This window comes from Notamacropus eugenii, chromosome 5, assembly GCF_028372415.1.
Source record: "Notamacropus eugenii isolate mMacEug1 chromosome 5, mMacEug1.pri_v2, whole genome shotgun sequence".
Taxonomy (NCBI): domain Eukaryota; kingdom Metazoa; phylum Chordata; class Mammalia; order Diprotodontia; family Macropodidae; genus Notamacropus; species Notamacropus eugenii.
This window is the reverse complement of record NC_092876.1, coordinates 174536475-174562302: the sequence shown is the minus strand read 5'-3', so window position 1 is coordinate 174562302 and position 25828 is coordinate 174536475. Positions and strand designations below refer to the sequence as shown.

General features: G+C 38.1%; 1 protein-coding gene across 2 annotated transcripts in view; it reads left to right on the top strand.

Moving 5' to 3' along the window:
• KIRREL3 (kirre like nephrin family adhesion molecule 3) overlaps window positions 1-25828 on the top strand; it is a 757177-nt gene that overhangs the window by 156170 nt on the left and 575179 nt on the right. The gene's annotated exons all lie outside the window — the stretch shown is intronic.

The following is a 25828-nucleotide window of genomic DNA, read 5'->3' as shown; positions in this document are numbered from 1 at the left end:
TTATCCAACATCACCATAGTACCCAAATGCTTTCATGTACGTGCTGTATCCTTATCCATATTTTACAGATAAGGAAACAAAGTCACCAAGAGGTCAAGGTCATGTGGGAAATGAATGGCATCTGATTAGGGTTGAAGACCTTTCTCCTCTTTCTTAGATAGTAATTGTAGGGGCATTTCTCTTTCCTGCTCCTCATTTGTACTTTCTGTCCAGTCACAAGTACTAAGTACACAGTAGACTTTCAACAATATTCAACCTAATTCTCTCTGTCATAAAAACATACTTGCTCACTATTCACAGGGTTATAGAAGCCAAGTAAAGTAGAGAATTGAGGCAATTTTCCAAGTGCGTAGTTCAAGCCAAAAAAAAGTGTTTTCATCCAAAACATTTAGATTATTGCTGCTGAACTGCCATTACCCTTGAATTATATGCCTAATTCATATTTTTTTGTACACTACCAATGAGGGAATTTGTTTTACTTGCTTGTACATGCTTATAATGGGTCTAGTTTTTCTTGCTTTCTCAATGGTGGGGGAAGTAGGAGGGAGAGAATATACACCCCCAAAATAAAATGAAGTAGAATTTTAAAAAATTATTTGTCTAATTTCTCCAGTTTCCCACTTAATTTATCTAGTATGGTATGAGTCCATATATATGTGAGAAAGAATTGTTTCCTAAACCAGGTCTATAGAATTGCTTTGAAATCACAGACAATGGCTCCAGATTGTTAAAACTTGACATTCTACTTTATTTAGCATGAGGGCCTTCTTTGTTTCTCATTGTACTCAGTACTGAGTAGAGGCAAAGGGCCAGTTGCCACAGTGAACAGATTACAAGGAGGTGAAGGATGTGCTCTGAAGGTCAAGGATAAAAGGTTATGATTCAGTAAGAAATAGCAAAACCCTCATTTGGGCTTCATTTCTAGCACCATCTTTGAAAAGAAAGTCTGGAAAGTGAGACAGGAAGACCTGAGTTTGAATCCTGCCACAGACAACTTACCGGCGGTATGACCCCAAAAAAAGTCATTAACCTCTCTGAATCTCATTTTAGTCATTTGTCAAAATGGAAATGATACTAGAACCTACCCCAGAGTTCGTGTCATTGTCGCATGCAATAGTTTATATAAAGTCATTTGTCAACCCTAGAGTATTATATGGGGGTCCCAAAAGTCGTAGTACATCTTTTTATGTTTTAAGTACTAAAACTGTGTTAAGACTTTAGAACACCATATGTTATGTATGAGTATATATGTATGTATAATATATATGTATACACATGTAAGTTCCTCTTTTTAGATGCTAATATATGTATACTATATATGTTATATATAATATTTTAAGGTTGACAAATTGTCAACCTTATATAAGTACTGTGTATATGTGTACATATATAAGTATCTAAATTCATGTTATGTTTTTCTATTAAGTATGTTGCTATGTTTTACTATTATAGTATATATTATAATGCATATATAGTACATATATTATAGTATATATGTTCATGTGATTGTATATGCATGTGTGCATGTGTATGTATATAGGAATGTATGTGTATATGTGTGTATGCACATAAACACACACACACACATAAAAGTTCCTTTTGGAAGCTAAACCTCTGCTTCCCAGTAAGGAAACTCCCCCTCTCTCAATGCACATCAGCTTTGCTCTGAGACTTTTAGGTTTAGAGAGTGAGTTGCCTGGGGCACTGAGAGCTCAAGGGACTAGCCCAGAGGCACCCAGCCAATAGATATTAAGGGTGAGACTTCTTGCCTTCTAAATTGTCTCTCTATCCACTATACTACACTGCCTCTTACTATATCACCATTTTGTTGTTCTCATTTTGAACCCTATCAGATAGAAATGGGTCTCAAAAAGTCACTTTCCTATTATTCTTTTATGCTTGAACCTCCACAGAAAATTGCACAGATGAATAAAATAACTGCTCTTTAATTGGAAAAAAGGATGTAAACAAAGCTAATATGGAAATATGTTTTGCATGATTGCACATGTATGACCTATATCAAATTGCTTCCTGTCTCAGGGAGCAGAGAGGGGAGGGAGAAAGGGAGGGAGAGAAATTGGATCTCGAAATTTTTAAAAATGAATGTTAAAAATTGTTTTTATATCTAACTGGGAAAAAAATAGAATCTTATATTAAAAATAAGATTGTAAACATATCCTCTATGCGCTCACTGAAAGTGTCCCCAGTAAAACTCCAGGAGCAGACAGAGCAACAATGTGAGGTAATGATATGTATTTCATATCGTTCCCAAGTGATCTTGATCTCCTTTATTGATTCTTGATTCTCCGTATTTTGAAAACCTTCTTGGTTCATGAAGCTTGGAGATTATAAATATCTTGGGTAATGCCATCTATTAAAAACATTGTTCTTAAGTCTTAATGAAGGTATAATTATTGCTGTTGTGTTGTTGGTATCATTATCATAGCTTATATCTAACACTTCCACTTCCAGTCTGACCTGAAAGTGCCGACACCAGAAAGATTTCTTTCAAACCAACTTTGCATATTTGAGTCAAATTTTCTTGCACCTCCAGAGAAAGGTTCAGGTGTAATTTAACTGTTGACTGGCTGTCCAGTGAGAGAGAACCACTCTCCCTGGTTGACCCATGCTTGCTGTCAGTTAAGAGGCATCTCACAGCTCTTTCCCAGTCAATAGTCTCTTAGCAGATCTGGACATCTGCTCCTCTTCGTTCTTTCTGAATATCTGCCAGGCTCCCTCAGCAAGGGGTCCCCAGCCTTCCCTGCTTTGGCCAGGAGCCACAACCTACTTTTCTATTCATGCAAACTTGAGCAGCCATGGAGGCGATGGTATCTCATCCCTTCCTTATTTATTTGTCTATTTCACTGGCTCCTGGTAATAAGGCCTGTTTAATCGACCTGGTGTCAGAGTCAGTGAATTAAAGCTTTCTGTGATCTTCGGCAAGGATTGAATCAATCACATATGTGGTGTTCTGCCTTGTGAGAGCAAGACACTGTTTCTTGTTCCCCAAATGGAAATATGCCCAGATTGGATGTGTGTAAACCAATTGTCTGGATTATTTAGGTAAGATCATATTTGGAATCTGAATTATCTAGATGCTTAGCAAATGTGGACCTAAACCCAGCATGGTTTTTACATGTAGTAGCATCAGGCAAGAAGGAAGAATTATTCTGAAGTGAATTTAATAGTCTGTCATTAGATCTGCTGTCATTAGAGAGAAAAATATGGAACTGAAGAACCATAGATTTAGAGATAGAAGGGACCTCTGAAGTCATCTAAATCTATATGCCACCCCCACTCCCATTTTAACAGATGAGGAACTGACCAAGAGATGTGTCAAGTGACTTACCTAGGGTCACATAGATAGGATTCTTCTGATAGAATCTTGTTCTCCAAGCTGAGCTCTGATGTAATCTTCTACAGCCTCAGCCAAGAGACATCTCCAGTTATATTGGGAAGTGTGCATGCACTTCCTAGCTTCTAATGTAAGATTACTTCTCCTATGTATTCTGAGTAACATTTACATTAGAAACAACGCCTCCAGTTTCCATCACATGGCATCACAGGGCCTAGATAAGGCCTCGTCTCCATCAATAGTAGAGGAAACCATTGTAAGGCTTCACTGTCAACTCAGAGAATTTATATTTATTTTTTCAATCACTGATAGCAATCACTGATGTCAGGGCATGACAAGAATTTGTATTCTCTGCTTGCCACATGTTCATGATTATATTTATAGATGATATGTTGTCCTCACTTATGAAACCCATAGCCATGAAACTTATCTGCACTGAAATATGGGGTGGGAAAATTCTAGAATCTTCATATATAGAAAAGAAGGTTGTGTCTGGGTGGTGGGGAACCATTATTGACTATTTCCATCAATGACTGCACCTAAGAGAATGGGGCTCAACTATCACCAGAAAAACTTGTTTGTTGTTGTTCACTTGTTTCAATCAAGTCTGACTCTTCCTTGATCTTACTTGGGGATTTCTGGGCAAAGCTACTGGAGTGGTTTGCCATTTCCTTCTCCAGCTCTTTTTTTAGATGGTATAAAGAACTGCCTTTTAAATTGCCTTTTCTTATTCCTTTTTTGTTTTTCTCATTGACTATAAAAATGTATGCATTAATTGGTATGCCACTCTTTTTTACAGTTAAGTGCAGAGGTTGAATGAGGCAAAAATGACCTGTCCAAGGTAATGTAACTAGTTCATAACAGAGCTAAAATTCAAATCCATGCCTTCCTAATTCTTAGATCAGAGCTTTCTTACTAGACTACAGACACCTTAGCTTGATTTGACCACAGGGAGACCCTTTGCAACCTTTTTCCTGGCCCCTTTTCCAGCACAGGGAGCTGATTCACGGGGGACGATAATTCTTTGGTGCTAGCAGATGCATTTCTCCTTACATGGTGACCATGCCATTCATAGACTAGATTATAGTTCATGTAGGTAGTTCCACAAAGTGTTAACTAGGTGGATGGGTAGACAATTACATAGAAGGAGATCTATAGTGGAGTGCCCCAGGTTCTTCTCTTTAGTCCATGTTGGCTTTATTAATAACTTGTAGTGGAAAATGTGCTGTTTGTGGAGTTTACTTATGAGCTAAATGACTCTGTGCAAGCCATTTAATTACACCGAGCTGACATCTGTAAAACAGACGTCATAGTGCTTGTACTAGATACGTTACAGACTTACTGTAGAGAAAGTGCTTTGAAAATGTTAAAGTACTGATAGTATTTTAAAGGCATAGGTAGCATGTTTATCCAAGGCTGCAGAGAAGATGAAGCTGAGATGAATGAACAATGGACTCACTAGTTGAAAGATCTGGACACAATGAAATGGTAGGGTAAAATTAATAGGAAGCTAAATGGGATAAATATCAAACCCTATACCAAATAGGACCTTCCAGGTCCTTGGGTGTGACCTTTTGACTGAGTCCAAGTTTTACAGAATAAATTCTTTGATTGAGGGGATTTGTTCCATGAAGTTTGGAGTCAGTCAAAGGGCCACTCTTGAGGACCTAGAGAGCCACATGTGGCCTCAAGGCTACAGGTTCCCCATCCCTGAATTAAAGAGTTCATAATACAATGAAGCAGTGAAGTGGCACAATAGATAGACTGCTAACTGTTGAGTTACAAACACCTGAGTTCAAATCTAACCTCAGACACTGATTAACTGTATGACCTTGGGCCAGCCACTTTGTCTCTGTCTGCCTCAGTTTCCTCATCTGTAAAATGAAGATGTTAATATCATGCACCTCTCAGGGTTGTTGTGAGAAAAATACTAGATATTTATAAAGTGCTTTGCAAATCCTGAAGCACCATAAAAACACTAGCTATTATAATTATTAATATGGCAGCTAAAGGAATTAATTCCATTTGGGGCTACATTAATAGAGCTATGATATATGGAGCAAGGGAGATGACAATCCTGCTATATTCTACTCTGACCAAGCCATACATGTCACATTGTGTTTAGTTCTAGGAAGCATATTTTAGGGACAGTGTCATTAAGCTGGAGTATATTTAGTGAAGAGCAACCAATATGGTGGAAGGTATGAGGATTGGTTGAAGGATCTAGAGGTGTTTGACCTAGAAAAGAGATTTCATATATATATTTATATAGCTATATAGCATATATAACATTTGAAAAGGACTTGTTCTGCTTGGCATTAAAGGAAAACCTAGAACCAACTGGTAAAGTGATATCGAACTCAACATAAGGAAAATAATTCTAACTATATATATATATATATATATATATATATATATATATATATATATATATATATATATATATATATATATATATACACACACACACACACACATACGTATATGTATAAAACAAACAAACAGAATAGGGATGAGGATGGTAGAGAGTGAATCCAAGAGTTTAAGCAGAGGCTCAGTGATCACTTGTTCAGAGTGTTCTAAACAGGATTCATTATTTGGGTAGGAGCTAGTCTAGATGCCCCCAAGTTCCATATAACCTCTAGAACCCTATTGTTCTATCTATTTCTTGAGCAACACTGAAAACTGTCCCTTTGTTATACATGAATAGCAGAAAATAAGGTGCTTTCTTAGTCTTTTTTGGTTAACTGTTACCATACTGAACTGCCAGGATACACTGGGTTGTAAAGGTGAGCAGAAGGAGCACAATTTGAGGGGTGTTATTTCTAAACATAAAGTCGCTTGGCAAATCCTGAATTTGTTCCTCCCTCCACTGAGGTTGAATAGCACCAGTGTAACCCATCCATCTCTGGGGAATTAGAGATTTAATTTCAATTTCACCTCTAAGCCTTTGCCCATTTCTAACAACTTGCAATATAGGGACAGGATTCCCCATGGGATGCGATGTTTCTTCTGGAACTGTTCATTTCATTAATAATCACATTGTGTTATTATGTTTTCCCTGCTGCATTCTATAGATCACTTTTATTATGTTGATACAAACTCTTTGATATTGTAATTGTGAAGTACATATTATGAAGACAAATGCATTGGGCATAATGAAAATGGATTGCCAATAAAAGTTGAAAAACAATGAAGTATTTTTTTTTAAAGCTAAACCTCATTCACAGCATTGTCACTTTAAATGCTTGAAGGAAGGCCCTTAGATGAAAATGGCTTATTTTTAGTCTAATGTTGATAAAGGTTTGACTTTGGTAGCATCTTAATTATCTGATAAAAGCCAGAATCCGACGCCTTTGCTCACCTCTAACATCTAATGCTTTCTGATGGTGTTAAAGTTATTGCCAGGGCTCCTGAGAGAGAAAGATGTGATAGTTGCATTGTATTTCCTGGCTATGGATTGGAGTTTAAAAGAGTCACTTGGTTTCATTTCAGTAAATTACAAAACTAATGGGTTGCCCCTAACAGATCTATTTCATATATGTGTGTATATATATATGTATATATGTATATATATATATTCATATATATATATACATAATCTATACATACATACACACACACATATATATATGTATATATATAGTTATCTGTCCCATTTGAACATGGTGCCACTAACAGGGTGACTTCTAATACTAGGTCTATTATTAACACCCAGCTATGAACTGCTTGTCATGCTCATAGTTAAGGATGGTATCATGTTTTGCACATGGTTTGTATTGGCTGTTGCTTCTTATTTTATTCCAGATTTGAGGAAAAAGGTGTGTGTATGTGTGTGTGTGTGTGTGTGTGTGTGTTCATCCTTCGTCGCTGAAGAAGACCATGCCATCAGAGAAATGATGACATGACTTGTACTTGATTTTGTTTTGAATGAGGAGGGCTATGCAGGTCACCAGCCTCACTTCTCCTCCAGAGTCATCTAAATCCAGGGACCAGATATTGATCAGGATGACTAGAGATGACCCAGGATGAGGCAATTGGGGTTAAGTGACTTGCCCAAGGTCACACAGCTAATGAGTGTCGTGTCTGAGGTGAGATTTGAACTCAGGTCCTCCTGACTCCTGCACTGGTGCTCTATCTACTGCACCACCTAGCTGCCTAAGGAAGAGGTAGAAACATAAGGGAGGGGAAAGTAGGAAGGGGACAATAGACTCTCCTAAACTTTTAGAGTTTCAAGAGAACTTAGAATTTATCTAGTTCATCCTCTACCTAGTTGTCTTCAGAGTAGCTTGTTTTGTCCAGGCCTTGTACTCTAAGGGCTAATTGGTGTACATGGTGTACATGGTGTAACCCTTAGTCTTAGAGACCTGGAGTGGGCATAGGCTATCTCATTTCTTGTATACACTGGCATGAAGATGGGAGGATAACTTTTCAGATTTGAGAAGCTGTTTATTCCTACATTGATTTCAAATCTCTTGTCATCCTAGTCATAATCTTAATTATGCTGGAACTAGTCAACGTCATAGAAGCATCAGAACCTTGTAGAGGCCCTCTAGTTTAAGCCCCTTAAGTTTCAAATAAGAAAACTGAGGTTTGAAATCGAATCAGCTTTCTGAAGACCACATAGATTGTAAGTGACAATGCCCCTTCTAAAATGAGATCTTTCAGCTGGACATTATATCCCATAATGAAATGTGCAGCCCCTAGCATATTGCCTTGTACAGAGAAGAGAGAGGTAAAGTGTAGCATAAAACTCCTGAATTGGCCAAGTGAGCACCCTCTTCTAGGTAAACTGAAATGTCAACTATACCTTTTATGATTTTCTCCTAAAGGAAGAAGTAAAGAGGAGGAAATCTAGCCAGATAGCCCTAGGAAATCTACTAGATGTCCTGGAATCATAGGAATTTACCCAACATGCTCTGTGGTGATCTTCCACTCCTGGCTGGAAAAGATATTAAGCCAAGACAGTTGCGAACCCAGCAGTTGTGACACAATTGATAGCAAGTGGGGAGGTTTTATTCTAAAAGCTGCCCCTCAATAAGGAGAATGCATCAGTTTTAAATAAACATTGGATGGAACATTTTATAAGGTTGACTTGATTCCCACATTAAGAAAATAATGCCCAGACCCATATGGCTAATTCCTTCCCGAAATGTTTGTTTGCCTTGATGTAGACCTAGCCTGAAAACACAGAGTCTAGCCTAGTTTCACTATCCAAATGGAATGGAATGCAAATGAGCTAGATAATGGTGAAAAGTACATTTGCTTTGAAAATTCTTTTGGGTGCAATCGTGTGAAGCGGTGGTACTGGGATTGTTGATTCTTAGCTTTGTGGCTGTGTGGCAATGTGAGCGTGTAATTTTTTAGCCTGGAAATGGTTTACATTTTACTAAAACTCTCCTCTCAACCGTTGTTGACCTTTTTTGTTATTGTTTTTGGAGAACTCCTAGAGCTTAGTGGTTTAGCCAGTTCGGAGACATCAGGTGTCAGGACTGTCTGCTTCTCTTCCTAATCTCAGCTGGCATCACATAAATGAACGTGGAGCTAGGATTTAGCTAATACTCTTTGACTAAAGATAAATACTATAGTTGGAAGTAGGTAAAATAGGAAGTGGATAAGCACTCTGGTCGCCCTTGGTAAAAGAGGTGGGGAAGGATGGCAATTAGTCAACAATTTGTCAAACTGATATATGTATGTATATACATATATATATACACTCATACATGTATATGTACATATACATATATGCATGCATGTTTATGCATGATAAATTGGAGATAATAGAGGGGAAGTACTAATCTTAAAGTGGATTCGGAAAGACTTAATAGAAACTTGGATTTTAACTGGAACTTGAAGGAAGGCAAGGAGGACAAGAGATGGATATATGGGGGAAGGGGAAGGGTTAAATTTCAGTGCAGGCAAACTAAGCTAGAGAAATCAGGCTGCAAAAGGGAATTTTTAAAATCTGAATAAATCTTTTTATGTGTCTAAATGACTAAGACTAACCCAATGATTATTGTATTTCCAAAGCAAAACTCAGTAATTTTCTCTTTCCTGGACACATAGGGATAACTTCTTCCTAAAATCACATCCTTGTCCAGTTCCTAGGATCAGCATATAATTACAGAATTTTCAACTAGATTGGTTCTTATCAAGTTTGGTGCCACACTGAATTGAGTGATGAAACTGGCATCAGGAAGACCTGAGTTTGAATCTTGCCTCAGACAGTTATTAGCTGTGTGAATCCTAGGTAAATCATTTAACTGCTGTGTGCCTCCGTTTCCTCATTTATAACATGGGGACAATAATAGCACCTACCTCCTGGGGTTGTTGGGAGGATCAAATGAGGTAGCATGTAAAGTACTTTGCAAACTGAAAAGAGCTTTATAAATGCTACCATTACTAAGTTTACAGGTCAGAAAGCTGAAGGCCAGAAAGGCCAAAAAGATTAAGTGATTTACCAAGGGGCTGCAGAATTTGATTCAGAGGAAAGAACATTTCATCTGAAGTCAGGGGATTCAGTCACAGATTCTGTTATTTTTACTACCTAAGGTAACCTTGAGCAAGTCATTTCACTTCTTTTGTCCTCAGTTTCCTCATCTGTAAAATGAAGAGATTAGAGAAAATGAGTTCTGTCATCTAAGCCCCTATCCCTGAACTACAATCCATTAATGTTTCTCCTACAACACAGACATAGTCCCAATACACAGATAGAGGTAAGATGATTTGATTCCTACTTGACTGGAGGCAGCTTGTCCTTGAGTAGACCAAGAAGTCCCAGGGAGCTTTCTTCTGAGCATAAGTCATTTCACTCCCTTAGCTTTTAGTACGTTGAAAAATAATTTTCCATGGGCTGGTAATTATATAAAAATTGCTTTTGCTTTAAACAAGAATTATGCCTGAACCTTTTGAGCAGGAAGAAAAATGTACAGAGGGAATCATTAATTTTGAATAAAAACGCTTCCCTTCTTACAACCAACGAGGGGGAAAAATGCAAAATTGGTGTTTTCCACAAACAACCCAATGTTGCTCCCCAGTCTGTTTGTTTGATCTATTATCCAGTCACCCAAAAAGTTGAATATCTTGTTTGGCCTGAACCTGACTTTTATTCTTTGCTCTCTACCTATTTTTTAAGGACTGTGTTATATGCATATCCCAGACTTCATTTGCATCACATTAAAGTAAAACATTTTAAATTTCTTCACAGTAGAAGTAAATCTGACAGACTTTATGAAGCTATTATACCTGCAGGTATTTTATACTTTTAAAATACATTCTTGTCAAGCTATCTTAATTATATTATTATATGTACTTTTGAACTTGTATCCACTATTCTGTGATATATTATGCTTTTGACAGAGCCGTCCTGAAAAGCTACAATTTATATCAACGTTCTGTGGCTGAACAAAGATGTATCTGTTATGGATTCAGGGGAAATTTATTAATTTGTGCACTGGAATGCATAGCCATTGATGAAACAAGGCAAGCTTAATTTTCCATTCAGGTGATTATTAGAGGAAAAACATTACACGTTGCCCTTGTGGGGCTACTAGTAGACTGAGTTATTTCAGAGCTCCAAGCTGGTTAATAGCTCAGCACCTTATAGGTGGAACCATGCCTCTTGCCCAAACACCTGAGAGGACTCGTGGAGCTGAGCTACCTTTCAGCCTACCATGAGCTGTGGTTTGGGCATTATTCAGCACTCCAAGAAAATGAATAGCTGAGCAGTGTCTAATTTGCTTTCTCATTTATATTCAGCGCCATCCTGGTAGCACCAAGTAGAGAAGTGCCCACACTCATGAACAGAAGAGATGAAAACAAGGCTGGAGCCTGAGAGAAAAAAATCCAAACCAAAACAAAAAGTGATGTTTTATAAAGCTACAAGATACACACACACACACACACACACACAGAATTATGCACACTGAAAGTCCTTAGCAGGCTGGAAAATTTGAGTTATCATCTTCCTAAGAAAAGAGAAATAAACTAGCAAAGACCATACACACACGTGTGTGTGTGTGTGTGTGTGTGTGTGTGTGTGTGTGTGTGTGTGTGTCTGTAGATATAGAGGCAGGAATGCATAACCATTGTTGAGACAAAGCAACCTTAATTTTCCATCCAGGTGATTCTTCAAAAAAGGCCTAACATGCAAATGAAAAGGTGACCAAATAAATTAGCCCTTAGTAATAGATCAGAAGGATGGCCATTTATTCAAAGATAGATAGATAGTTAGATGTACATATAGATATATACACGTATGTATACATGTATATACATACATACAAACACAACTGAAATTACTTTACAGTCTGTATGTATACAGATCTTGTTGATATGCAATAAGCTGGGCTGAAAACTGATTGGAGGAAGAGAGGAGGCTCAATTGCATTTAGTAAATTGTGCAGTGTTTTCAATGATCCTGAACTGTTCCATGTTATCAAAATGCATACGGTGTCACTTGAAAAAAATAGTGTGGTAAAAAGGTAAGCCTTTGTTACCAAGAGAAGTTTGGGCTCCTTCAAATCATTCCAAATGAAGCACAAACTCTGGCAGGTCTTAAAAAATCAGAATGGCTTCAAATAAGGATGCAATGATACTCAGTGTTTTTATCATCTGGTGAGCAGCCTTGTTAAAAAAAAAAAACTGTATAAATTTCTCCCTGAGTTTGAATTCCCCCTCTGACATTTACCAGTCATATCACTTTCTGCAAGTTATTTAAACTTTCTCTTCTTCAGTTTCCTTAACTGTAAAATGAGAAAGTTAGACCTCATGGCTTCTCATGTCTTTTCCAGCTCTAAATCTCAAATTATAGATTTGATTCCTTCCCTAGTTAAACTTTGGACTCAATTCTTTGACCATCTATATCTATCTAAGATAAGTGCATTAATGTACCAGTTCTATGAACTATTCAGTCAAATTGTGTATCATAGTCAGGATAATAGACATTCTTCATCCACTTGTTTTTTCCTGTGTGAATAGTTTGCCAAATTCTTTTGAAAAATTATAGCCCTTATTTTGGAGACTGCAGTTCTGAAGGACCTGATCCAATCAGAATGTCATTTACAAGCAGGAATATCTGGAGGAATCCATGCTCTAAATTTCTAAAGAATCCATTTTCTGTTTGGACTCTTGTTCTAGACAACCCCCATGACTGTAGTAAGCACCTTTGGCAGTCATATGTCTCCCTAATTCATTTCTTGAATGAGGCAAACAAAGTTATCTCTGTTGTTACATCTCTCAAGGAATCTTATACAATTTTCAACAAATGAATGTGACACCTTGTTGGAATAGAATCTTTAAGCTGGTATTTTACTCTATGGAATCAACTGCTTTTTTGGAATCAACAAATGATAAACATAACAGAATCACTTTTTTCCTTTGCATCATTTGGCCCACAGTTTGCAAACTGAAAGGGTGCTTGCAAATTCTTTTCTCAAGGATGTAATCAATATATGAGTATTCTAAATGGATATTCTAAATACTTTCCAAAGCTGAGAAAATAGGTGTATGAAATAGAATTTCTTAATATTTTTTCAATTGCCTTTTGTAGGTAGTAATAAGATTCATGATTTGATATCCTATTCTTTTTTAGACATACTCAATTGTTCCCTCAATGTCCTCAAAATTGTGTTCTCTCAAGCATAGACCTTCCCTTTGGTTTAATTTATCTGTCATTCCTGTCCTTATTTTCCTTTATACCTCTGCTCTATCCTTATACACCATGCCACAGACTAATACTAGAGCCCAAATGTGAGAGTTTCGCTGTACAAAGACTGTTAGAGAACTTAATAGATCTTATCCATTTTTCTTCCTTTTCAATTGTGTCCTTAAAGGTTTCATGACTAATCTGGTTTAGGTGTATAGATTTAAAGCTGAAATAGCAGGATCATCTAGTACATGTAGACCTAGAGTCATTTTGTTAATTGGGTCTCTAATCAAGATTTTCGTAAACTTGGTTTTTTCTCCTCACTTGTTCTCACTATTTTATTAAGCAATAATGTTCATAATTCTGCATTATCCTTCTCAATAAGATTTTATATTCCAAGCCAGTATTGCTTTTGGCTTCCATATCTCTCCATTTACAATAAAGGTCAAATGTTTGCTGGATAAGGTCACTTCTAGGTTCTCTGAATTCTCCTCATTATGACAATTTACTTACTTTGGTTAAAGTTCCTTAGATAATAGTGATGATTATCACTGATGTCTCTTCTTTTATCCACATTACATATTTCAGCATCAACAACTTATTTAAAAAGGTCATATTGAAATCACCTCAATTACATACCACATCTTTTCATTTTTATTCTTTCTAATTTGTTACTGGTCTTTATCTTTGCCCTAAAAGTCTATGGTCTGATTAGACACAGACAGCAAACTTGGAAATGACATATCAGAGAAAAGTAACTTTCTGTCTCTTGGAATATGATCAATTTCAATTAAAAAATTTTTTTGGTCCTTATCATGTCCAATGTTTTCTGAATTTCTCTTCTTGAAGAAAATATTCATTATGTATTGAGTATGATGTATAAATGTACATAATGAATCCTTGATACATAATGCATACTTTCTTCAAGAAAAGTGTACACATATGTGTGCATATATACACGTGTGTATATACACATACATTTATGTATGTGTGTGTATATCCACCCATACATACATATACATACACACATATCAGCTAAGTGGTGCAGTGTATAGAGAGCTGAGCCTTGAGTTAGAAGACTCATTTTCCTGAATTCAAATCTGGCCTCAGACATTTACTGGCTTTGTGACCCTGGAGAAGTCACTAAACCCTATTTGCCTCAATTTCCTCATCTGTAAAATGACCTAGAAAAAGAAATGGTGAGCCACTCCAGTATCTCTGCCAAAAAACCACTAAAAGGGGTCACAAAAAGTCGAACAAGACTGAACAACAAAGATATTACCAATAAACCTTAGTCCTCTTCGGTTTGTCTGCCTTTACATGGAGAGCTCCAAGAATCACAGTATATGCTGATTTAATTTGGTGGGAGGGCCTCAGGCTCTTTATACAATTTCTCTGTTTTCTCATTCTCTATAACAGTTGTGGGCACGTAGGCTGCAGTTATAGTCATTGTCTCTGTAGCAGATGCTTCATGAGCACTGTGAGAGGAGGGAACCAAGTGTCTCGTGAACTCTCTCACCATTTTAGGATGTTTGTAAACCTCAGCATATTCTCACTGCTTTCTCCAGTACCAAATCCACTTGTTGGTCACAAGCCAAAAAGATCACACATTGAGAATATGTTAAGCTTTGCAAAAACCCTAAAAATGGTGAAATAACTGGTATCTTTAGCCCCTTCTAACAGTCTGGTGTCATCACCGTGGAAGCAGAGGAAGGGAGGCACAGGCTGGAGAATCATTTTTCATTTTTCTTTCTTTCATCGGACGCCATAGTAGAATTCATCACTAAGTGGCTAGCCCAATAGCAACAAATCTCTCCTCTCCTTGCTTAGCTAGACTAGTCCTCAGAAAGTAGATATAGCCTTTACCAGAACCATAATAGAATCCTTCATACTGTGGCAGAATTTGTCATGTTTTGCACCATATATCTTAATCTTCAAGAACCCAGGATCACCTCCTGAACAAGGGTTTTATGGAGTCCAACTTTGTTTCCACATCTGCAAATTATACATTGAATGTTAATTATATAGAAAGGTATTATTGTTAACCTTACATGGAGTGGGGAGAATGGCTTGTCTTTCCTACAACTGATCTCTCATCCTAGAAGCTATACAGCCCAAACACAGGCAGCAGGTTGGGAACAGCCTATGAATGTTGATGATAATGCTTCCTAAATGCCCTGGATGACAATATACAGCTGCTTTAGGAGCTTCAAAAGAGCCTATTTGGAATCAATTGTGCTTTAGGCATTATCCACTCTCATTACAGAAGGAGTTCTCATCACAGGCTCTCTCTCCCTTTGGCTCCAGTTTCAACTACTTTCCAATTCAATTCAATAATTCATTTCAACCTCCATGAGTCTAATATCCAGGTATTACATGGAGCTGGTTGCTTCTTGCCCTTTGAGATTAAGTATACCAACTTTAGCCTGAGACTGGAAAACTCCAGTTGCAACCTATTTCCTTAACCTAGGCTTCTTCTTCCTCATAGTCAAAAACCAAAAAGATATAAGGGAGAGATGGATAGAAAGTTGAATTCAACCTTATTTGCGTTATGGACCCCTTTGGTAAACTTATTGTAGGTCCCTCTTCAGGATAATGCTTTAAACTGCATAAAATAAAATACTTCTGAATTATAAAAGAAACCAATTATATTGAAATAGTTATAAAGTATTTTTTTAAGTTCAGTGACTCAGATTAAGAATGCTTGGACTGGATTATCTTTAAGGTCCCTCCCAGCAATAAAGGTTTGTGATTCTAGCAGTTTCTTTATAAAACTAAGGGATTGAGCTAGATGGACCTGCATCGTCCCTTCCAGCTATGACTTTCTATGATTCTGTATCTCTAATTTGAAGTTGGAGAAGGAGAGGAAAAATGAAGCAAAAAACTCACAAGTGTTTCACTCACACATAGATAATGCATCCTATGTACCATGTTCCCAGCCTCCTCTTCATCTTTTTAATTTGTTAGGAAGTTTGGAGGATCCTGAGAGCAGGCTACAATATTTGGACTTGCTACCCATTTGGCATAAGGGTGGGAAGGGATATGAGGATAGGCTCTGATAGTATACTCTTAAGTTTTCTCTCTACTTCTTTGGTAACAAAAGGCTGAAACTCACCCTTTTTTTCTCTGCAGCTTTCTTAGAGGATGAGTTCAAATAGATAGGAAGCTATAAGCTGACTTGGCAAAGAAGTGGAGGGTGCAAACATCTGTCTTGCAATTTGGGGCCTGCCAAGACTGGAACAGCCAGTCTCATCAAAACCAAGAGAATCCCATTTGTGAGGGATGGTGGAAAAAAAAGAAGCCTTGAGAGTTGTGGTCTAGTTCTTTTTATATTCCATGCATACCAGCGAAACTCTTGAGCTATCCATCTTTCATAACTTGGTTCTTACTTCGTAACTAGCCTGCCTTTTTTCTAGGCATACATTTCCTTGATAACATCCCTTATTCCACTTCATCCATATGGAGCATCATGGGAAATATACTGCAGCTTTCTTGCACTTAGCACATGTCTCTCCATTGCTTTTAGCCTAAGTAGTATCAACTGAGACATAAAACAAGGAGATATATGATCACCAAGGAGTTTCCTGCTGTCATAGGTTTTCTGCTTGGAGTTGAAATTGAAGGAATGAGGTCTTTCAGAGATTTTAATTTGTGAATTATGTTGTCCTTATTTCATCAAGTCCTAGAAGAGTATGGGACCTCCTCAATAATATTCATAATTGCTCTTAAAAGAGTAACCTAATAATCTACACTGGAATAACTAGGAAGAAGAAAATATCTAATGTTCAGATTATGATATTTAGTTGAATGACTAGGCCATTGAATAAGTAACTCAAATGATTGGTGAGTATGAATTAGGTTCCTGTTATGGGCCAGGTACTGTGCTCGATGCTGGAAATACAAATACAAAGAATGAAACATCTCCCCCTCACCTCACTCTCAAGAAGCTTCCACTTTATCAGAGAAGGAAATGTATGTTTTTACAAAATAAATACAAAGTAAATTTAAAGTAGTTAGGAAGACAGGGCACTACCATATGGAAAGATCAGAAAAGGCTATATGTAAATGGTGCTTGGTCTGTGCCTTGCAGAAAGTGAGGGATTCTTTGAGTCAGAGATGAGAAAGGAGCTTATTCTAGGCTTGTAAGACAACCAATACAAAGGTAAGGAAATGGGATATGGAGTGTTTCAAGTAAGGAGAAGTTCACTTGGTATGAATCAGAGTAGGTAGGAAGGGGAGCAATGTATAGTGAGTTTGAAAAGATAAGTAAGTTTAAGCCTGGTTGTGAAGGGCTTTAAAGACAAACAGAAGAGTTTAAATTTAGTACTCAAGGCAATAGGGAACCATTGGAGTTTATTGATTTTGTTGATAATATACATCAGTACACATATCAAGGACAGGAACAGAATATAAACAATGAAATAGCCTTAGAATTTAATAAGAGGAAACGTGAAAAATTTACCAGTGCTTTGAATTATCCCCATCTTTTCCCCTGCAGAAAGACCCATCTTCTCCATTCATTCACCCAATGGGAACTTTTACATTCTCTAAAAGAATCAGAGTTGTAGATAATAACATCTCATGATTTAGAATTTAATCTTATGCTCATCATCTTAATAAATCCCAAGAATAAGTTCATCTAGATACTTGGAGCAGCTATGCTGATTGTTATTTTACCACTGGAGGAAATTGATATTTAGAGAATCAGATGACCCTCCCAAGGTCATATATCAGTGAGTAATAGATCTGTGTCCATGTCTTCTAACTTGTAGCCTAGGGCATTTTCTGACTCTTAGCTGAAGGCTACCTGTAAATTTGTTTGACCTCACTACAGAAAGAAAACCATCATGAGAGAAGGATCAGTGATGACTTAAATCCCTGGAAATTCTTCCCCAAGCAATAAATTTTCATTTGTGCATTCTTCTTAGGCACCATGGTAGACATTTTTAAAAGAAAAAAAAGAAAAGATCACAGGAGGGATGAAATAATCAGAGAATACTTCATGTTGGTGTTGAGTCAAGTAGTTTTGAAGGGTTTGGAGAGATGAGGAAATAGAAGGAATTCCAGAGAAGTAAGAGGAGGGGGAGCAGCTTAAGCAATGGCATTGAGATAGAAGGTGAACATGATAAGTACAAGGGCCATTGAAAAGAGTAAAATAACTTGATTTCAGGATAAATATTAAAAAGTAGGAAAAAAATTTTGCTAGGTAGGGTAGTGTATGATTTGTAGAGGTTTTAAAAACCAAGTCCTTTTCCCAATGCCCTGCCCATTCAAGTTCCTACCAGAAGGTACCAGAGGATGAAGACTACCTGGAACCCTTTCTGAACACCCTAGCCTGCCTCTTACTCATATTCCACTAGGACCTTTCTTCACAGGGGTGGAAGACCCAAGTCTCTCCAGGCCATGTTCTCTAGTAAACGTGGCAACTCATTGCTATCTGCCCTGCTGCTGAAGCCTATACGTTCTCCTACCATGGCAAGGCTAAGGACCACTGGGAGTTTCTGTCCTCCCTACAACAGCTCAACTTTGCTATATGTGTTATCTTCCCTAATTAAAAGATGGGTCTTTTGAGAACAGGGACTTTTCAGCTTTTTATTTATATCCTCAGCATTTAGCACAGTACATAGTATATGGTAGGTGATTAGTAAGTGCTTTTCCAGTCCATTCCAGCTATGGGAATGATGCAATAGGCTTTAGGGAGCCAGTATAGGTTTTTGAATAGGGGAGTGACATAACAAAAGTGGACTTCAGCAAATATTGATTAGTTTAAGGACAGTTTGGAGTAGAGGGGACCAGAGGTACGGAGACTGACTACTCGGCATGCTAAAGTGAAGATGTCCAACGTTGCCTGGGTCATTTCGATAAAGAAATTCAGCTGATTTCCCAATCTGCCACAAGCTGTCTTTTTCTCCCTTAGCTTCTTCCTAAGTATTTGGGATCCCAGGCATCTCCCCAGTTCCTGTTGCTTGGGACAAAAAGAAAACCCAACTCCACCAGACACCCCAGGATGCCCACAACTAAACCATCTATATTTCTCTTTCTTCTCTTCTTTGTGCTCCAAAGATGGACTGACATTGGTAAATCACTGCAGCAGGTTTTAAATGATGTATGAAATGAAAAAAATCCCTGCACTGTGTATTGGGAGCCTCCTGCATAGCACTGGGCTGTCTCTGCTGGGCTGTCTACTGTATTATTCAGTTCAGAGACAGCCAGAAATCTCAGTTGTATCCAGGAGCTTTGGATACACAAAGAAAAACAAAGTTAAAAATAAAATTTTTTTAAAAACCCACCAAAATATACATGTTTTTCCTTTCTGGTCTTCATCCTATCTCTGTCTGCTAATATCTTTGGGAAAGAAAACTTTTATCTAATTCCTCCCCCAACTCTCACTTTCCTAGTCTCTACCTTACAACCCCACCTGTCAGATAAGAACATTCTGATTTTTTGCAGAGTATTTCAAGGTTTTGTAAGAGAACTGAAGCTGTTTATTTAATTTTTTTTTTGATCCATAACTATAATTTCTTTGGTATGGGAAGATACAGATGCCTAATGCAAACTTAACATAACTTTTAAGAGCTGTCTAGTGCACTAAGAATTTAAGAGATTTGCCTTTGGCCCCACAGCTAGTTTGTGTCAGAATCAGGACTTAGACCTAAATTTTCCTCAAAAGTCAGGCCTCTCGGGGCCATTTCTCTTCCTCATTATTTTTTATTATATTTTATATATTACATTATTGGGGGATAGGGTGGGGGAAAGGAAGTACTGCTTCAGGTTTCTAAACAATGAGTCAAACCATTTTTATTTCTCTTTTTCCTAATATTTTCAGCTATATCAGAACAGTCACCTGACTAAACCAGTTAGCCATATGAGAGAAATCATTTATTATAGATCATGCAGCCTAGGATAAACCTTGGATATTGGTTTCCCCAACCTTTTGGAAGTCAGCAATACCATTGGGTACGAGCACTAGAAGTTGGACTAGATGAGCTGTTGGTCATCTGTAACATGATTCTGTCCTCCATGCCAAAACCAGATGGAGAATTTCTACCCCTTATCTCCTCGCCAAACCTGAAATATGCCATATGGGAGGCTGCCTTTATCCCAGGCTAGGCACTCTAACGTTCTGCTATTGAAGGAGAAGTTCTATGTTCCTGAAGAGCATGCGAAATAGCATGCAATCACTACACATATCAAGCAACCTCCTCATTATCAGACTGGGATACAAATAGACTAAGAGACTTGTTAGACTACAGAGAAGTTTGCCTTGATCAATTTGCTTTTAGCCTATGAGAATGAAATAATCATAGGCATTTGGACTGACTGCTCATCTTGGCTCAAGTTAGCCTACAGGCATTTTAGCTATAAATGGGAAATTAATTCTCATTGAGCACATTTGTAGCATGTTCTAGGAAGATGAAAAAAATATGAGTGGGGAAACTGGTAGGTTCTAGACCTAGCTCTGCAGCAGAATGACTTTTCACTCCAGTATCCCCACTCCAAACCACAACACAGAAGAAGCTGAACTCGTTGACTTGGTGATTGTTGTTGATAATAAATACTTGTTGATGGACGAACAAATAAGTCGACCTCCAGCTATGCCACAAGATCACTGTTAGGACTGGTTACTAAGTAATTTGAGTTGTTCATTAAACTCCTGTAAGGAGACAAGTTAAATCACCTGAAAACTGCTATATTATCTGGTTCATTATTATGTCTACCATAGGTCATGTCATGTATCCCCAAAGCCCTCCCCCAAAAGTGCATACGATAAAATCCTGATAAAACATTGTTAGATTATAAACATAGGCATTCATATAAGGTTCTAGGTGTATATTAATGTCTCCCCCCACAATGTGATGTTCTGTGTTTCATTTTTAAGTTTATATTTTTAAAATAAAGTTTAGTTGTCAGTTTTTAAAAATTATTTCAGTTTTGGTGTCTTTGCTTTGCTTGATGGATTAAGATGGCTTTTATGATTATGCATTCAAATGTTCTTACCTTAAAAAAAGTTAAATACCTAGGTGCACACCCTAATGAAATGTGCTGTGTGTGCCTATGGCTACATAGTAGGTGTTAGTATTATTTTCCAGGACCAGAGTCATAAAGGGACCTCTGTATATGTGCATCCTGCCAATTATCATGAATTGACTCTATGAAACATTCTGCTGGGTGAAATAATGATTCAAGGAGCAACTAGTTTCATGGGAATGATGTCATAAATGAAAAATATGTTCACGATAGCCAAAATTCAGATCACAAGAACCCCAAATGAAAGAATCATGGTTCTCAAGGGTATATAGGAAGCTATCTAGTCTAATGTGCTTATTTGATAGATGAAGAAACTGAGGTCCAGGAAAGTTGTGTCATGCCCAACATCATACAAGTAGTAAGAATCACGGGTAGAATCTGAACCTCTATTTCTTGACACCTGAACAAGTGCTTTTTCTACTGTAGTACTTTGAGCAAAGAGGAGACAGAGATGACAGGAGATTTAGCAAGGCTGAAACATTGTTTTTCTCTTATTTTCACTCCTTGGTGGGGAAAGTACGATGAAACTCATACTGAGGGTGGTGGAAAAGAGGAGCACTGATGCCTAGCTGGCCCAGCAACTAGCATCTGATTGGCTACATGTACTGTTCTGCCTCAATGAGAGGAGAGGGACATCTTCTAATCAGGGACACCTAAGAGAGACAGTCACCATTGTTCAAACAAATTTGATAAACATCCATTAACTGGCTGCTATGTTCCTGGCTCTGCGTTAGTCACAAGGGATATAAAGACAGAAATGAAAATCTCTGACTTCAAGGGGTTTACATTCTACTGGGGAAAATAATACTAAAATGTGCTTTCTGAAATTTTAGAGTGGTTGGAATTATGCAATGAGGGGTATTAATATTTATTTTCTGCCATTAAAGAACATCCCTAGGAGATGGAAAGGGAATATGTGTGTCCATATCGTTACTTTTACAAGCATTTCCCATTTTCACATTTCACTGCTCTGTTCCTACTTTATTCCTGTCTTCCTTTACTCACTCATTCAGTAGATAATGCTGAATATGTGGGGCAGAGGAATACAGTGACAAAGAAACAGAGGAATAGAAGCTGGACCTGTGATTTCATTGATATAGGGAATTCCCAGATGAAAGAACCCCTATATTATTCTGCCTCTACAGCACAGGGAAACAAAATTGGTTTACAGGAATTCTCTGTGTCCTAAATGAAATGCCTACGTATATTATTTCTGGTCTTGATTCCTGCCTTTTTTACATCTGAACTGTTCCCAGGTACAAAGAAGATAAGGGCAACTAGGTGGTTTAGTGGATAGAGCTCCAAACCTGGAGTCAGGGAGATTCATTTCCCTGAGTTCAAATCTGATCTCAGACACTTACTAGCAGTGTAATGCTGGGCAAGTCATTTAACCCAGTTTACCTCTGTTTCCTCATCTGTAAAATGATCTGGAGGAGGAAATGGTGAACCACTCCAGTATCTTTGCTTAGAAAATCCCAAATGGGGTCATGAAGAATCAGAAATTACTAAAAATGACTGAACCGAACAGAGAAGATAAAATTCTCCTCCTCTAACTTCCAACATAAATAACAAGTCTGCCACAAACTTTCAGACAGCTGGTAAACACAGCTGCTTTCTCTAGCTCCACATCACTTCTAGAAGTGATATATCTGGGGTTATTGAAGGACAGTGATGGGAGCAAGGATAGAGTTCTTCATGGCAATCACATCAGTTCTCACCTTAACCTCTGTGAGGGAGACTCAAACTTTGGGACACTCAAGCTTGTCTGAGCACATCTGTGCTCTTGTCTGTGCAGCTTGTCTGAGCACATCTGACCCAAGGCAATACCAAACCAGATCTAGAATTTCATTTTGTTGTATGTGTCTAAGACTTAGGGAAGGAGATTCAAAGCCAGGCTTCTCTGCCAGGAAAGCCAGTGCATTCCAGATAACTTACCTTAAATATGACTCAGCCTAATTCCCTTGTCTGGGACACAAAGTTCCAAAGCCAGCACTATCCTCTTGGACTGGTCAGGGCAATGTTCTTCACACAGCAACAACACCACCTACCCAACACCACCTACCCATCAGCAGCTTGTTTTTCTCCCTTATGCCTCATTCCTCAACCTAGAGAGCCCAAGTGCTGCAGACACCTTAGGAGTATTCTTTCCCCATACCTCCCAATGGGGAAGAAGACAGCTGAGCCACAGGGAGCTGCTGACATACTTTCTAAGGGGATGGAGAAAACTGGGATGGCTGATCTCCCCCAGTATCACACTTCCTAAGTCTTGAATTAACACCCTTTCATTCTCAGCAGCATCCCCAACTGTCAACTGCCATGGTCATGAAGCAGGTGTGAACCCCACTTACAGCTTCAGTGGACAGATCACCATGGTGAGCAGCTCCGTGTAGAGCTAAAGTTTTCTCCTACCCCTGCCTATTCTCCCCATGGCTGTGTAGACACTCTGAAAATGGAAGGTAAATCATTAAAGGTCCCACTTATTAGCAGCTTAATCCTCCCTGTTTTATTCTCTCCTTAACACCAAGCTTGTCCTATTTCTGTTTCATCCTTTAAGTCTTCTGACTGGCATGGTGGGGGTGGAGGGGGTTAGGGAAAGTTAAATATTGGAGTTAGATATTGCCAGCCCCAAACTGGATGATCATGTGTACTGAAGCTGAAAGACCCTGCTTTCTCCAAAAATGAATCTAGAGGAGCCAGATTGGGGGTTGGGGGAAAAAGCAGTTCTGAAGAGCCAGTCAATGCACAGAAATGAGGAACTGAGTTGTCTGTCAATAGCTGCAATGGATGTTGAGTGTAGTTTCCAGTAAGAATCAGTGGAGCTGGGAAAATTACTCATGACTGTTTTATTGATATTTACTTCACTTTGCAAGATACCCTGGATTAGTCCTGGTAGAATGTACTAATGGGACTGACTGGCTGAGAAGAAGTTTAGTTGGCTCTGTGCCAGTGGTAGCAGGAGAGACTTAAGTGTTTAGCCGTCTTCATACGCTTCCTGTTTGATATCTCTGCTTCCTCATTTAAGTAATAATTATAAGATTTTTATGTATTTTAGATGGCATTTCAAAGTTTGCAAAGTAACTGGAATATGTTCTCATTTATGTCTTACAACATTACCTGAGTGGTAAATAATAATTGGTATTATTATCATCTTCCCCCCTCCCCATTTTTAAATGAGGAATCTGAAACTCAGGAAAGTCACATAACTTTCCCAGAGTCTTCAAGCAGAGACAGAACTTGAACACAGGTCTTTGTGACTCCATGTCTAGCACTCTGCCCATTTGACCATGCTGGTACTAGAAGGAAGGATTAGGAACATAATTTTCTGACTTCTGAAGGGAGACCTTTCCCACCCTCCTTGGTACTCTCTGATACCATCTGCTCCAGCCTGTCAGACATATAGCCCAATGGACTATCCCCCAAAGAAATCCTCCTAGCATATCCCTCACCCCACCTCAGAGTAGACGATGAAGACAATTATGAGAATCCACAGGTAAAAGAACAGATGTTGGCAAGACCAAATAATTTCAGTGCAAAGGAGGATTAGTCAGATTTCTGAGGATCCTGGAGATGTTTGTGGATCTCATCTAGTAATAGCTAGCATTTAGGTAACTCAGCTTTGCAATGAACTCCTCCCTGTGAAATAGATGCTATTACTCCCATTTTACAAATGAGAAAACTGTGATTGAGAAAAGTTAAGTGACTTGCCCAGAATCACACAGTTAATAAGATACCCAGCATCACACATCAAGTATGTAAGACAAGATCCGAACTCAGCTCTTCCAGTTCTCTATCCATTATGTCAACTAGCTGTCTCTTAATTTCCTTTACTAATAAATCTGCCTGGTCCCTGATGGATTCCTCCTTCCTTTTGTTTGCTGTCACCATCCTGGATCTCTCCTAAGTCCATGACGATAACTACTCCAGTTCCCAAAGTTTGTCAAAACCTTCCTTCTCCTTTCAGGCTGTGACTGATTCCCTGTGTAGAATGTTTAGTGATACCATAGGATGCAGATGCCATGTAACAGATCACATAATGTAACTCTATTTTGAATAGTGTTTTTCATACAACAGTAAATTATCAGATCTCTTGACAGAGTTAAATACAGTTAGAGAGTTAAATAATAGCAGGGGAAAGAGTGAAATTAAGAGGTAAATCCGAAAGGTAAAAGAGATGTTTTCCACAAAAATGTGTAGAGATGGAGAAATGACTGGGAATCTGCAGAAGAAAAGGTTCATGCAGCCTGTAGAATTGTCAGATTCAGGAGGAGACACAGTTCATATAGACTTCTAGGTAGTAATACACTGGGGCAATCGGTGGGCATCCAAGACTCCTTGTCTTGCATCCCATTGCACTTCATCAAGATTTCTGTGGAATGATAGACCTAGCTGGGATCTTAGAAAGTCAACCCCACCCACCCCTTTTTACATAGAAGGAAACTGAGATTCAGAGGGATGAAATAACCAGTCTAACCCAGATCAGACAACAAATTAGTGGCACTTTTCCTTCTCATTTGAACCCCAGCTCCTTGAACTTCTTTCCTGTCTCCAAATATGCTTTCCATATTTTCCAAGTTATGAGTGGGAAGAGAGGACAGCAGGTATTATTCCATTTGGCCTTTTTAGCTTCTCAAAGATAGGACCCACCTCTTCTGTTTGTTTAATTGCTTGCTTCTATTTTATATTTTGTCTCCTAGCCCTTCATACAGTGCTCTGCCAGAAGTGTGAACTCAAGTTATTGGTATTTACTGGCATTCTTTTTCATTCATTCATTCATTTCATTCATTTCTTTTATTCTTTGA